The sequence below is a fragment of the Tasmannia lanceolata genome, unplaced genomic scaffold (assembly GCF_043159265.1).
Source record: "Tasmannia lanceolata isolate RefF3 unplaced genomic scaffold, GAP_Taslan_0.1 ptg000005l, whole genome shotgun sequence".
In the NCBI taxonomy this organism is placed as follows: domain Eukaryota; kingdom Viridiplantae; phylum Streptophyta; class Magnoliopsida; order Canellales; family Winteraceae; genus Tasmannia; species Tasmannia lanceolata.
In genome coordinates this window covers 14407796-14421470 of record NW_027518682.1, presented here as the reverse complement: position 1 = coordinate 14421470, position 13675 = coordinate 14407796, and positions in this window count along the sequence as shown.

The window sequence follows — 13675 nt, the reverse complement described above, 5'->3', positions numbered from 1 at the left end:
GGGTTTTGCACTTTGTGTGGTTACTAGGAAAAAGGTTTATAGAGAATAAAGAGGCCTTGCAGAGAAGAGAGAAGGGTAATGATAATAGGTTCCCGTGGAAGAAGAGAACAGCTTGTAACCCACATGAGAGGGCATGATATAGGCCATTCATCAGCTTGAAACTCACATGGCATGGCATGATCTAGGCCATTCATCTTATTAGAAGACTTGAGTGTGGAACACTGCTGAAAAATATTTTTTTATTCCCTCCATCGATCTGACAACTCAACATACTAGGTAGATTCAATAATAACAACAACAATAACAACCTCAGCAAGTAGAAGAACAAAATAATATTTTTGCCCCTCTTGTTTGTCATTTTCTTAAAAAATGGCTCCATTCTCATCTCCTTCATATTCTTTTTTCCAAAAATGAAGTCATTTACCTAATAATAATAATAAAAACAATAATAATAGAGTAACCATTTTGGTATGGCCCTAATGGAGGCTTCTTATATGAAGATTGTTGTGGGGTCCAACCCATGACGTGGGCCCACATACCACACATCCCATTATGTGGGTCCCATTGAAACTAGGAAACAAGGAGGTTTCCTAATTGGAGAGAGAGAGAGAGAGAGAGAGAGAGAGAGAGAGAGAGAGAGAATAACTTATCCCTATAAGAAATGTAAAAAGAAGAGGAAGAGAGAGGAGGGAGAAGAAATGCATGATGCCGATTCCGCCTCAGAGCCAGAATCTAGTGGTACGTTCCTTACCGCTAAGGAAGAGTTGAATTGCGCGGGGTTGAAGGTCCTTTGGCCAGAGTCAATCTTTTTCTATTTTAGTGGATCTCTCAAATTTGTCATGTGGTTTTTCCCTTCACATTGAAGGATTTTTACATAAATTTGGTCTCGTGATTTCGTTTGTGGCTGCACCTAACATTGTTCGCTTTCTGATTTTGCATTATTTTATCTGTAGTGAGGATTATTTCCCTGGCATATACGCTGACACATTTGTAGGGTTATTTTGATCTTTGATTCACACAGGAAGGCCTTGCTTCCCAACAAAGATCACCTTGTTGCCCACAACAAAAGTGACTTAGGGTGTGTTTGGCGTACCGTTTGAAATAGCGTTTGAAATGCAGTTTTGCAAAACGGCGTTTTGGTTCAAAACAACGTTTTGCCAAACGACGTTTTCATGTTTGATTGGCCAGATCAAAACGGCGTTTTAAACGGCATACGGAAGTATTGTGTGTTTGGTTGCAAATGCCCCAAACGGAGTTTTAGTGGTAAAATTACCAAAAATGGCATTGTTTGGTTGGCCTCAATGTAACTCAACTACTCTCTCATTAGGCCCAATATTAAAAGGTCATTAGGATCTCATTCAAACACAATTAAAATTAAACATCATTGCCATAAATAGTTATACTATTGTTCACAAAAACTAAATTTAAAAAGTGGCACAATGAGTAATTTAAATAGCACATAATTCATCACGAATGCGGTCCCGAACCGAACCCATGAAAGCATCATCATGTAAAAATGGGTTTTGGTGAGGGCAAACACGTAAAAACGCACAGCCCAAAAACTCCATTCAAAACGGCGTTTTGCAAACGGACCTCGCCCCCTCTGTTTGCAAAACGCCGTTTTGAGGGTTCAAAACAGTGTTTCAAACGGCGGCTGTGCACCCAAACACTCCCAAACGGCCGTTTGGCCCCAAAACGGAGTTTCAAACGGTACGCCTAACACGAACTTAATTAGTTGTGGAATTTTCCATATTAAAAAACCAGACATACAAATTGGCTATTGAAATAGTAGCACCATATCCCTAATAATTAATAATAAGGGAAATGATATTTTCACCCTATTTTTAGATATGTTATACCTATCCTCATGTCCCCATAGCTTCTTGAATATCTATCAGGGAACCTCAAACACAAATGATGACAGGAATGGAAATCTCTTACCTATCTTGCACATGTCTCCATAGCTTCTTTGAATTTTTTTTAGGGAACTTCGAACCCAAATCAAAGGCATTCGAGTCTTGGAGGACAAATAATAATAAATTATTGACTATCTATCTATTAAATGAAAATGAGAAAGAAATAAAAGAAGAGATAGAGAGTATGCCTAAGCAATGAGGTGGAAGGTGGGCGTTCGACTTCTGGCTCTATTAAAAAGTATGATACATATATGTTATGGTGTATGGGAGGAGTTGCAAGATAGTTATTGTAGGGATTTGCATTTTAGGTTTGTGGGTATGTGGTTTAGAGTCATGGGTGTTAGTTTTTATTATGTATCATGTTAGTGGTAAGTGGTAAGTGGGTTGATGATGTGGCATTCTCATTGTACTTGTATTTGAGTTTATGTATTTCAGTGAAAGGGGAAGAGAAGAAAATTTTACAGCACAAAGGAAACTTTGTTCTTGGAGAGTCATGGTTCCTCTCGATTTGAACCGCTAGGAGGTCCGGTTGCCTCGAATCAACCTCTCTCTCCCTCTTTTCTCTATTTTTATTTTGTTTATTTGCGTTAAGGCTGATTAGGCACGTAACAAGTGGTATCAGAGCCGTCGATCCTGCACTATGGCTGCGTCTTCGGAGTTTTGGGAATCCATACGTGAAGATTTGCAGGAGATTAAATCACTGGCTTTGAAAATGATGGACGAACACCGGCGATTTGCGAAAGGCTTGAACAAAATCAGAAATCAAGGAAATGCGCAAAGAAGATAAACAATTGAAACTTGAGGAAGCTGATGTTCGTGTAGAGAAAACTGCAATAATTGATGCCGAAAAAGATGAAAATCATATTTTTTTTTTTCAAGTTTGATCACGGTGGATTTTGAAGGTGGAGTTCCAAAGATTGCAAGCATTATTTTCGAAGATGGAAGTCCAATGTTAATCACGTTGCTCAAGCAAATCATGCCCATTATGGTTTGGGATCCGGGCGGATTAATGTATTTTATTTAATATTTCGACCTTGAGGACAAGGTCGTTTGTAAGGGGGGAGGAACGATACGTATATGTTATGGTGTATGGGAGGAGTTGCAAGGTAATTATTGTAGGGATTTGCATTTTAGGTTTGTGGGTTTGTGGTCTAGAGTCATGGGTGTTAGTTTTTATTATGTGTCATGTTAGTGGTAAGTGGGTTGATGATGTGGCATTCTCATTATACTTGTATTTAAGTTTATGTATTTCAATGAAAGGGGAAGAGAAGAAAAATTTTACAACACAAAGGAAACTTTGTTCTTGGAGAGTCATGGTTCCTCTCGATTTGAATCACTAGGAGGTCCGGTTGCCTCAACCTCTCTCTCTCTCTCTCCCTCTTTTCTCTATTTTTATTTTATTTATTTGCGTTACGGCTAATTAGGCATGTAACAAAGTAACCAAACAGTATGTTTACAAGGTTTTTTATTTATTTATTTATTTTTTTTATTTTTTTATGACATAGGGTATCCCCACGCCATGTTAGGGAGGGACTAATCCTTATGGATGCACGCCATCACCCGTAAGCCACGCGCATCGGGTTTACTAGAGGGGGGATTCAAACTCTCATCATTGGGAGCATTCCCATGAATATGCAGTTATAGTTGCTTCTTTGTTTTTTCACCATCTATTTTCGGCTACAAAATAGAGGATTAGATTCGTTTTGACATATGGGACAAATTGAGGGTAAGGGCTACTTTTGTTTGACAGACAACCATACGAAATTTAGAACCTTGTTCCTACATGACCCAATCAATTCGATTAGGCACTCGCCATCTATTTTCATTGTTCAACTATTTGGGAGTGGGTGCCCAATTCATGGCAGTGCCTAAAAGACGAATAATTTGGATCATTGAACAAGTGGGCCTCACTTTGCCAGGTATGTGAATGCATCATATGAGAAGCCAATGGACAATATTTGCATGCATGATATTAGAACTTGTTTCATACAACATAGCAGTTTCCCTTTAAATACTACAACTAGTGATCAAGTGAATGCCATGAAGCATTTGACACTAGTCAAACCACGAACAATCAATCGATGTTCCGGTCATGAGACTAAGCGCGGAGAACCACCTCTTTCATATGCCTATGCCTCTCTCTCTCTCTCTCTCTCTCTCTCAACCATACAAAGTCCAAACACACTCCTCTTTCCTAAACCAATTAGGAAACTACAAGAAGAGTATATCCATGTGGAAATAAGACACGAATCTAAAATTTTTCTACTTTTGCTTGTGTGATAATTTCTCCTATCAAGTTTTTATATGATGCCCCCACCAGGGGCGAAGCCAGAAATTTTGCACAAAGGGGGCAAAAATTATAGTAATTTTTTTTCTATCTTAAAATTAAGATAGAAAAAATTTCTATCTAAAATTTTGTACAGGGGGGCAAAAATTATATTAAATTTTGCACAAGGATTAAGGAAGGAATATAAAAATGGTAAAATTAAAATTTAAAACTTATTTTCTATCTTAGGGATGATTGGAAAGGGGGGCATATTTTTTTAAAAAGGGGGTAAGTATAAAAAAATATTAAAAAATAAAGGTATATATATTTTTTTCCAAAAAAATTAAGGGGGGCAATTGTCCCCCTTTCTTGTCAAGTGCCATCGCCCCTGTGCCCGACCGTCAGGTACCGTGAAAGTGGTACCATGCTTGATATTTGATCCAACAGCAGTGCACTTTTGAAGAGGCTGATGTTGGATCAAATATCAAGGGTGGTACGTCACAGGACTTCAGGATCGGCCACCATATAATTTCTCCTATCCTAAAGATTTTAGTTGGTATATATCTGCACCTATTTGTTAACATCACAAACATCTATTGGCCTTCGCCATCCTATACTACTCGCATCATAAAAATCATCATGGTCCTAACTTCAGTTAGTGATCAACTCTGAAGAGGAACCTTGAATCATCCCTTCCACTGATAGGAGCTATCACCTTCTAACCATAATCTGCAGCTTGAAAACATGTCTCTGTATTAACTGTAAAAGAGACCTGGTGTGCATGCGCTTTACTCTATTTTTAATAATTCAATGAGGATCAGAGACGGCAGAGAGGCTCAAGGCCAAGGGCGCCCAAGCACGTTCACATGCTTACTCATCATTTTCATCTACATACCAGTAGATTATTTTTCTGTTTCTCATGCATGGTAGCCATAGATTGCATGTCCAATTCCATCCAAGAATGCGTGGCGTGGAATAAGTTTCTTATTCTTCGACTTTAATTTTTTTTATCTTATTTGTAGCATATTTTTTAGGCATCAAATCTTGTTTATTGGGCTTGACAGTAAACGGAAATGATATCGGCACTCCCTTTTTTATAATAATGACATATCTCTCTTTTTATTACTTTTCTAGTTAGCCGTTAAAGGTTGTTACAATTTTCAAAACCCAACCGTCAAATAGAAAATCATTTAATAAAGTGAAAAGTGTCATTATAAAAAAAGGGAGTGCAGATATAATTTCCTCAAATTAAATAAAATAGTCATACAAATAAGTCCGCAAATATAATACTAGAGGAATGATAAACTGAAGAGCGCTCTTGCAGAAACCCAGCGACAAGGGCTTCCCATTGGATCCACGTCACCCAACTGATTTATAACCGTACTGAAAAAGAGAAAATTAAAGGAATGATAAATAGGGTTGGGTGATGTGGAATCAATGGGGTGCACTTGCAGCTAGGTTTTTAGAAGCGTGCCCTTCAATTTAACATTCCTTATAATATATAAATCATATTTCTATTCAGTTTATTTGGGGACTTTCCTATGAAAATATATTTTTCCAAGCGGTTTCTTATTTTGCTACAAAATCAAGTAAAATGGCCCACATTATCTCATCTGAGGACCCAGTTGTCTCCGCTGCTAAATTCATTTTCTTTCGAGAACAAAGTAAAATTGAATTAACCCATAATCATCGAATACAAGAACTAAATGAAAGGTGATCTCATCCTGCTGGGCAAAATTAGAGCTCCTCTCCGACTTCCAACACCATAGTCTCCACCTAAAGAAAATAGTGATACAAAACTATAAAGGTATTGGCCCCTGTATAGTTAAACATGAAGTAGATTTTCTAGTATCAATTGTCCATAGCTTTTAGCATAAAAAAAGGGGGATGTCTATAGCAATCCAATGATTACAAGCATCTACTCTTATTTTAAAATGGGGGGAGATAGTGTATAGTAGTGAGGGCAAAAACACATCATCATGTAAATAGTGAATAAAGGTAAGCAAACGTCATCATGTAACCTTGTTTTTTTCACTTGAGAACTTTGGAAATGTGCTATCAAGATCAAGAAAACTATGTATGCAAAAGCTTTTGGAGTAGTGAGATTGGGTGTGGAGCTTCTTTTTAGTCCTCTCCACCACCTATATTGTGCTTAAAGAGATACCTAGGGGTGGCCAGAACCGAAGAACCGAACCGGAACCGAACTGTAAAAAAATATTTTTGGTCCGGTTCGTTTCCACTGATGAAGAACCGAACTTATTCAGTTCGGTTCCGGGTCTAATGTTCTCGGTTCGGTTCCGGAACCGAAGAACCGAACTTTGAATATATATATATATATATATATATATATATATATATATATATATATATATATATATATATATATAGAGAGAGAGAGAGAGAGAGAGAGAGAGAGAGAAAACGGTTCCTACACATATGTGTAGATAAGTTATCTACACACTAGCTTAAAATACAGTGGGGGCCACATTATTTGGGTGATCCAAACCATTCATTTTTAAGGACCTCACATAGATTGGGTGTCCACAAAAAATCAGATCCATAGGATGATCCTAACCATTCGAACTGTGGAGGCAAAAAATGGACTAATTTGTTAAGGTTTAAAGACATCAATTTTACCTCCACAAATCGTAGGGTTGGGATGATCCTATGGATCTGATTTTTTGTAGACACCCTATCTATGTGAGGGCCTTTAAAATGGATGGCTTGGATCACCCAAACAATGTGGGCCTCCACTGTATTTTAAGCTAGTGTGTAGAGAACTCTCTACACATTGTGTAGGAACCGTTCTCTCATATATATATATATATATATATATATATATATATATATAATATTTTTATATTTCTATTATAGATATACTTAATAATATAAATTACTTATAATATTAATAAGTAATAGTTAATACTATTCTTATAATAAGAAAGTAACTTATATTATAATTTTAATTAAAAGTTTTTATAAATTATAATTAATAATTAATAATTAGCCATTAGAACCGAAGAACCGGACCGGACCGAACCGATTAGTTCGGTTCGGTCCTACTGTGTACTACGGTTCGGTTCGGTTCTTACGATTCATGGAACCGAGAACCGAGAACCGAAAAAAAGGAACCGAGAACCGAGAACTGAACCGGTTGGCCACTCCTAGAGATACCCACCATAATTAAAAATGGCTTAGATGAATCCGTTCACATACGGGAAATAAAATATATTAATGGGCTCCAAGGATCCCTTGATTTAAACTTGGATTAGTTCTGGGAGATGATAAATTCGCCGTCTTTGTTTACTGGGCACTCCCCTTTTTAGTAATCTTATGACATTAGAGTAAAAAAATTCAATTGTTATACGAAAAATAAGGGTATTTTATTAAGTAATTATAGAATGTTACTGAATTTACTGCAGAAAGGCACTTTGAAAGCTAGTCGCCGAGTAGAGGTGTCGTACAGTCTAAAAGACTATTTTGCCCACTTCTATTGCATTCTCAACTCCTTTTTCCCTACCATTTTTTCTGTTTTTTCATCTCAGTCAATTGATATCTTTTCACTCCTCATGTGGTTGTATTTGTCGCAATGTGCTATTCAACTTGAAAGAAGAATAAGGAGGAGATAAAGAAAATGATGAGGAAGAAGAATTGGGTTAAATTGGGAATCAGCAAAAATAGGATAGAATCCGTAAAAATTATGATTGAATCGATAAAATTTGGGTTTAATTGGTAACAAATCTTCCTCTTCTCCCTCTTCTTCTTGTTAAAAATTCTGATTGAATCGATAAAATTTGGATTTAATTGGTAACAAATCTTCCTCTTCTCCCTCGTGTTCTTGTTCCTCTTCCTCGTTATCTTTCTGTTCTTCTTCCAAAGATGAAGTGTGATGGAAATCGTTGAACACCACCGTGCAAGAGGGCTTCTGGTGGGGTTGAAGAAGAATAGTTACAAATCGAAACAAAAATAAAAACCAGTAAAAGTTAAAAGGGTAAATTTATATGTTGGATTGTACGACACCCTTAATAGGTGATTATTTTTTAAACTAACTTTCTGCAATCATTTACCTACTTACTATGATTACTATAACCTTGAAAAACTCCTTAGATTCATTTTTTTTCTTGTTTTACATTATTTATCATCTCTTTTTTGTTATACGGGCGATTGGGAGTTCGTGAGAGCGTTTCACTGCACAGAAACAACCCCAAAGGATCATTGTATCTTAGGAGACAAATGCCAGCAAACCCAGGGTGGCAGGGCCTATTAACTCTAAGAAAAGTGTGATTTCCGACGTGCCTTGATCCATACAAGCTAGGGCATGTATTTTTGCAATTATATGCTAGATGTTCACCGATGGTCATAAAGACAACCAGTGTAAATCCCTTTCTCGGCGTTCATAACTGCCGGTTAATACCAATGACAGGTAAAGGTTCAGCGTGTGTTTTTTGTCGACCAGAGACTGGCGGTTTGTGATAGATAGCTTGTCATGGTATAACATTTATGGGAGGTTGTGATGCCGGTGATAAGCTCCGTCGGAGGTTTTGGCGGGGTCGACTCTTGGCGCCTAAAAATTATATACGACAGCAGTTATTTTTGTGACTGCCGGTAATTATTGATATTTAGGGGCGGTTTTATAGACCGCCAGTAGAGGTACGCCGATAAATCTTAGTTTTCTTGTAGTGATGTTAGAATATTTGACATAATCTCCAACAACCACTATAAAAATGAGGTACATTTTTCATCACACATTTTAATATGGACTCCAAGCGATAAATATTTATGCAAAAATTAAGGGCATGTTTGGAAAACAGGGAAAACTTAAAACTTATTATAAACAAGAAATTCTTCTTCTTCTTCTTCTTCTCCTCTCTCTCTCTCTCTCTCTCTCTCTCTCTCTGTCTCTCTCTCTCTCCCCTGGTCTTACCTTGGGTAAGAAAAACTCCATGATTTTTTTTCTCATGGTTGCCAAACATAGCTTTTGAGGTGGAAATTGAAGTATTTCGGATTATACCTTTGAGTTTTATCAGTAATTGATATGTAGAAATAAAACAATAACTAAATAATATAGAGAAGAATCGCCCCATATAAGACGAGTCGTGGTGCAAATTTGGTATTCTGACATATGTCTTCAATATTCAACAACTCCGCTCTAGGGGTGTACACTCGCGCTACTCGGATGCCTGGCAAACATGCTTACACACCCTTGATTAGAGCGAAAAACGACCCCAAACTTTTACAAAGAGGAAGAACTAGAAAGTTGCAAAGGATGAAAACTCTAGAAGAAATTGTTTCTGTTCGTGCATCTCACTTAGCACAAAACATCTCATAAAAGACTCCCAACAGACACGTCCTTAATTAAAGGACACGTTAAGAAAACATTCTGGAACGTTGCCTAACAAGAATAAAAAGAGATAAGTCTGGACTTATTATGTGGTTATTAAAACCGAAATAACATTAAAATAAAAAATAAAAATAAAAATAAAAAATATAGCCTGGTAAAGATTTTTCAGTCAAACACCATGGTTTTCTGTCTAAGAATCCCCAATCCTTAGAAATAAAACTCCAACATATATGCTCTTTTTTCTCCTATCATTCTTCCAATGTGAGACTAACGGTCTCCACAGAGCTCAAGAAGAATGGAGGGAAATTCAAATTTGGGGCTTGTAAACTACAAAAACTCAGAAGCTCAAAAGTGCACACGTAAGCTACAAAAAGACGAAGTAGGGTACACAAATTATAATTTTGAATTGGGATTTGCTAGAGTCCATCGCAGATGGTCTGTTGTGGGTCAAACCAACCACACAGGCTCACTTTACAGCAGCTGTTGTCTTCATTCATGAGGTGGCTCCGCTGACATGCAACAGACCGTCTGCGATGGATGCTATACGATGGGGCGCTAGGAAATCCCTTTTGAATTATAATAATACTTTCTCCTTTTTCAGAAAAGAAAAAAAGTCAACATTTCTTTCAAATTGAAAACATGTCACCAGGGCTTCGCATTGTCAGACAATCAACCTTGGAAAATGAGTCAAACTTTAACGTTGTAGATAGAGGGAATTGCGTGTACTACATCGGGAAGACTCGCTACAGTGACAAAAGACTCATCGGCGGCTCATCGGTGACGGCAGTCTACCATTAATGTGGGGCTTCCCATGTTTTTGTCGGTGCAGGTGGTCCCCATGTAAAATCAACCATTTTGTCAAGCAATCAAGCATGGGTACCCTCAAAACCTAAGAAAATGTACGTTATGTATTAACAATATTTTTTTATAAGCCGCTCCCCCTCTCTAACCATTAAAATATTGAAGACCAACATTGGGGAAAGGAATGTTTAATCAACCACAATAGAATTACGACTTGTTTTGAGGCACCATCTTCTGTTTATAAGCTATCTAGTAAACAAACATAACAGTATTCTTGTGATATTTCTTTGGAGCTTCCTTTTCAACTTTTTAGCCCTGTTTTGTCTTAGGCCGGCTCTATACATGAGTACAGCGAGAGAGAGAGAGAGGTACTAGGCCCCACTTATTGGCAAGGCTTCTCTTGTCCACATCTTAGAGACTAGAGAGAGAGAGAGAGAGAACATTGAACCACACACCAAGTGGGGTACTAAGCCCCACTTATTGGCAAGGCTTCTCTTGTCCACATCTTCAGTTCCCCTTTCTCTGTCTAAGCTAAAAGCAAAAAAGGAATCCCCACCAGGCCACCACACACAAACCCATTCCACTAAATCCAAATTAATTAACTCTGATCAAATAACTAATGATGCTTAGTATGCTAATCGGCATAAACCCACCCAAAGTCCCAATTTAATGAAGTTTTTTTTTATCACACTCATCAAAAAAGGAAAAAAAAGAAGAAGAATATTTTAATTTTCTTACCACCCAGGTAAATAAATCTTACTCAAATAGTGTAATAGGTTTTGTAAAGGGAAATGATATATTTTCCCACTTTTCTTCCCAGGGAGAGCTCCTTGTAGTGTAAAAGAGTAGTGATAAACACCCTAGAGGGGGATGTCCAGGGAAGAAAAGGGGACGAATATATCACTTCACTTATCTAAATCCCCATATTAGGCAGGAAAATAGAAAAAGAGAAATGCTTTTCTTAATTAATGACTTATTTCTCATTCACCGATGTAAAAGCATTTGAAGAAAGAAAACAACAAAATCCACCCACCATACGGTCCATACCTACATGTTACAGTTGTAAAGACAGAGAAGGAAATTTTACCCACGGTCACGTGCTTATAATAAGATATCATGGTGAATACTCTTTTTGGCACGAGATGAAGAGAAAATCTCCACTTTCTCGTTTATTTCCGCCATCTCTTTGGTGATCTTTAGAATCCTCTTCAATAAATAATAAAAAAATTCCATCATTAACTATACGAATAAAAACTGCTAATTTTGGGACAAAATCGCCTATTTATTGCATGAGTTGAATGAATCGTTTATACGAATCTGGCGAGAAATTGAGAAAATGCCTATTACTATAAAATGCCCTCGCCAGCGAGGTAATAAAACCAAAATACAATTTTTTTTGTGCCATTATTTTAAGGGTGATGATAAATTCACACCCCCTCTAGGATAATTTCACACCCCTGATAACGTGATTTGACGTCAAAAACCCACAATTCACGTTATAAGGGGGAGCGAATTATCCTAATCATCTCCCTATTTTAAGGTTAAAATATATGAGCTGATATCCACTCCCCCTTATTTTGATATTGGTAGCACTTTCTTTCGTTTTCACTTCCTCCTTGAGATTTTATATGGTGTTATAGTTTCGTATTTTTCAAAAAGCACAGTGTGGACCACATCATAGGATGATCCAAACCATCCTTGTGATGGGCCACAACATAAATAAGTTGTTCCCAACAAATCATTTTCATAGGATGATCCCAGCCCTCCGATCTATAGAGATTTCCATAATATGCAGTTATTGGGATCATCCTATAGAAATAATTTTTTGGGCACAACCTATGTATGTTGTGGCCCATCACATGGACGGTGTGGATCATCCTATAGTGTGGTCGGTTCTGTAGCTTTTGAAAAATAAGGGATATAGGGGCTTACACCATATAAAAACTCTGTATTTAGAGAAGCTTTAAAATAAAATTAAGGGATTTGTTACGCAATTTCGCTCAAAGGTGTATGGCAGACTTTTGCAGGAAAGAACAACCACACAGGCCCACTTTTTTGCAGATCTTGTCTTATTCATTTAATTCATATGAAGTGGCTGTGTTTTTTTCACCCCCCTAAGGATTATGCGCCCCCTTGTCATGTGATTTGGCGTCAAAAAGCGTTAAAGTATGCCACAAATCACGCGAAGAGGGGGCGTATAATCTTACAGGGGGCTAAAAAATCATCTCCCTAAAGTGTGAGCCCTTGTACCATGTAGTTACTTATCATAGATGTGACACAAGGGCACAAACTTCAATAATCTTGACCATTCATGTATGATGGGACCTTGGATAACGATTTTAGGTTTTTCATTTATGACGGGACCTTCGTAACAATTTTTGGTTAGACTTCTACCCATTAAGGTGGACCAATCAAATAATCCATTTTTTTACTTCATTTTCTAATCATTGATCCGACAGTTAAGGTTATTGTGGGCCAGTCTTTCCGATTCTTTAATAGGGAAATGATATATCCGCCCCTTTTGTTCACCAAGAACACCCACTGTCACTGTATCAGTGACCAAAGTGGGGCTGCCGTACTTTTGTCAGAAGAATTCAGTGCCCCTGGTTGCCACAAACACTGAAAGGGGGTGTTCCTTGTGTTAAAAGGGCGGATATATCACTTCCCCTTTAGTATACTCTTCTGTTAGTTCGAGAATGATACCATGAGATGCACCTCCCAAGCTCGGAGCACTTAAGCCTAATTCATTAATGTCATAGTTAGAATTGTTAACGGACATCGAAGATCCGATGGATCCAAATGACTTCAATACACCATATTGGGATAAATGATTTGGGTCCGATGAATATTTCATGTTATACGGACAACAATTTTTAATTGGATGTGATTGACACACAATAAAAAATGTCCTTAAGAGCGTCTCAGATCTATTTGTATTTTCTTTTTATGTGTTCCGGAGAAAAATCGACGACGATTTCAGGGCCACAATTGTGCCACGTGTAGGGATGATCCGATGATCCAGGGAAGTACAGAGCGGAGGAGACATGAACAGTAATCCACAAAAACGGGTAAGGAAAGCTTTCGAATGATGGGTTCCCATGTAACTCCATGATTGCAAGCAATATCTACGCCCCGCTGCTGCACAACGCACGACATCACGACTTTGAGAAATCGCTTCAGCACAAAGAGGTAGTAGATATGTCATAGTTAGGATTGTCAACGTACTAGGACAATTCGATGGATTCAAATGATTTTGGCACACTATAGTGGGACAAATAATGTGGGTCCAGCGGAATGTCCTCATGTCATCTATTTTTTAATCAGATGTGACCCAGACACCATAAAAAATAT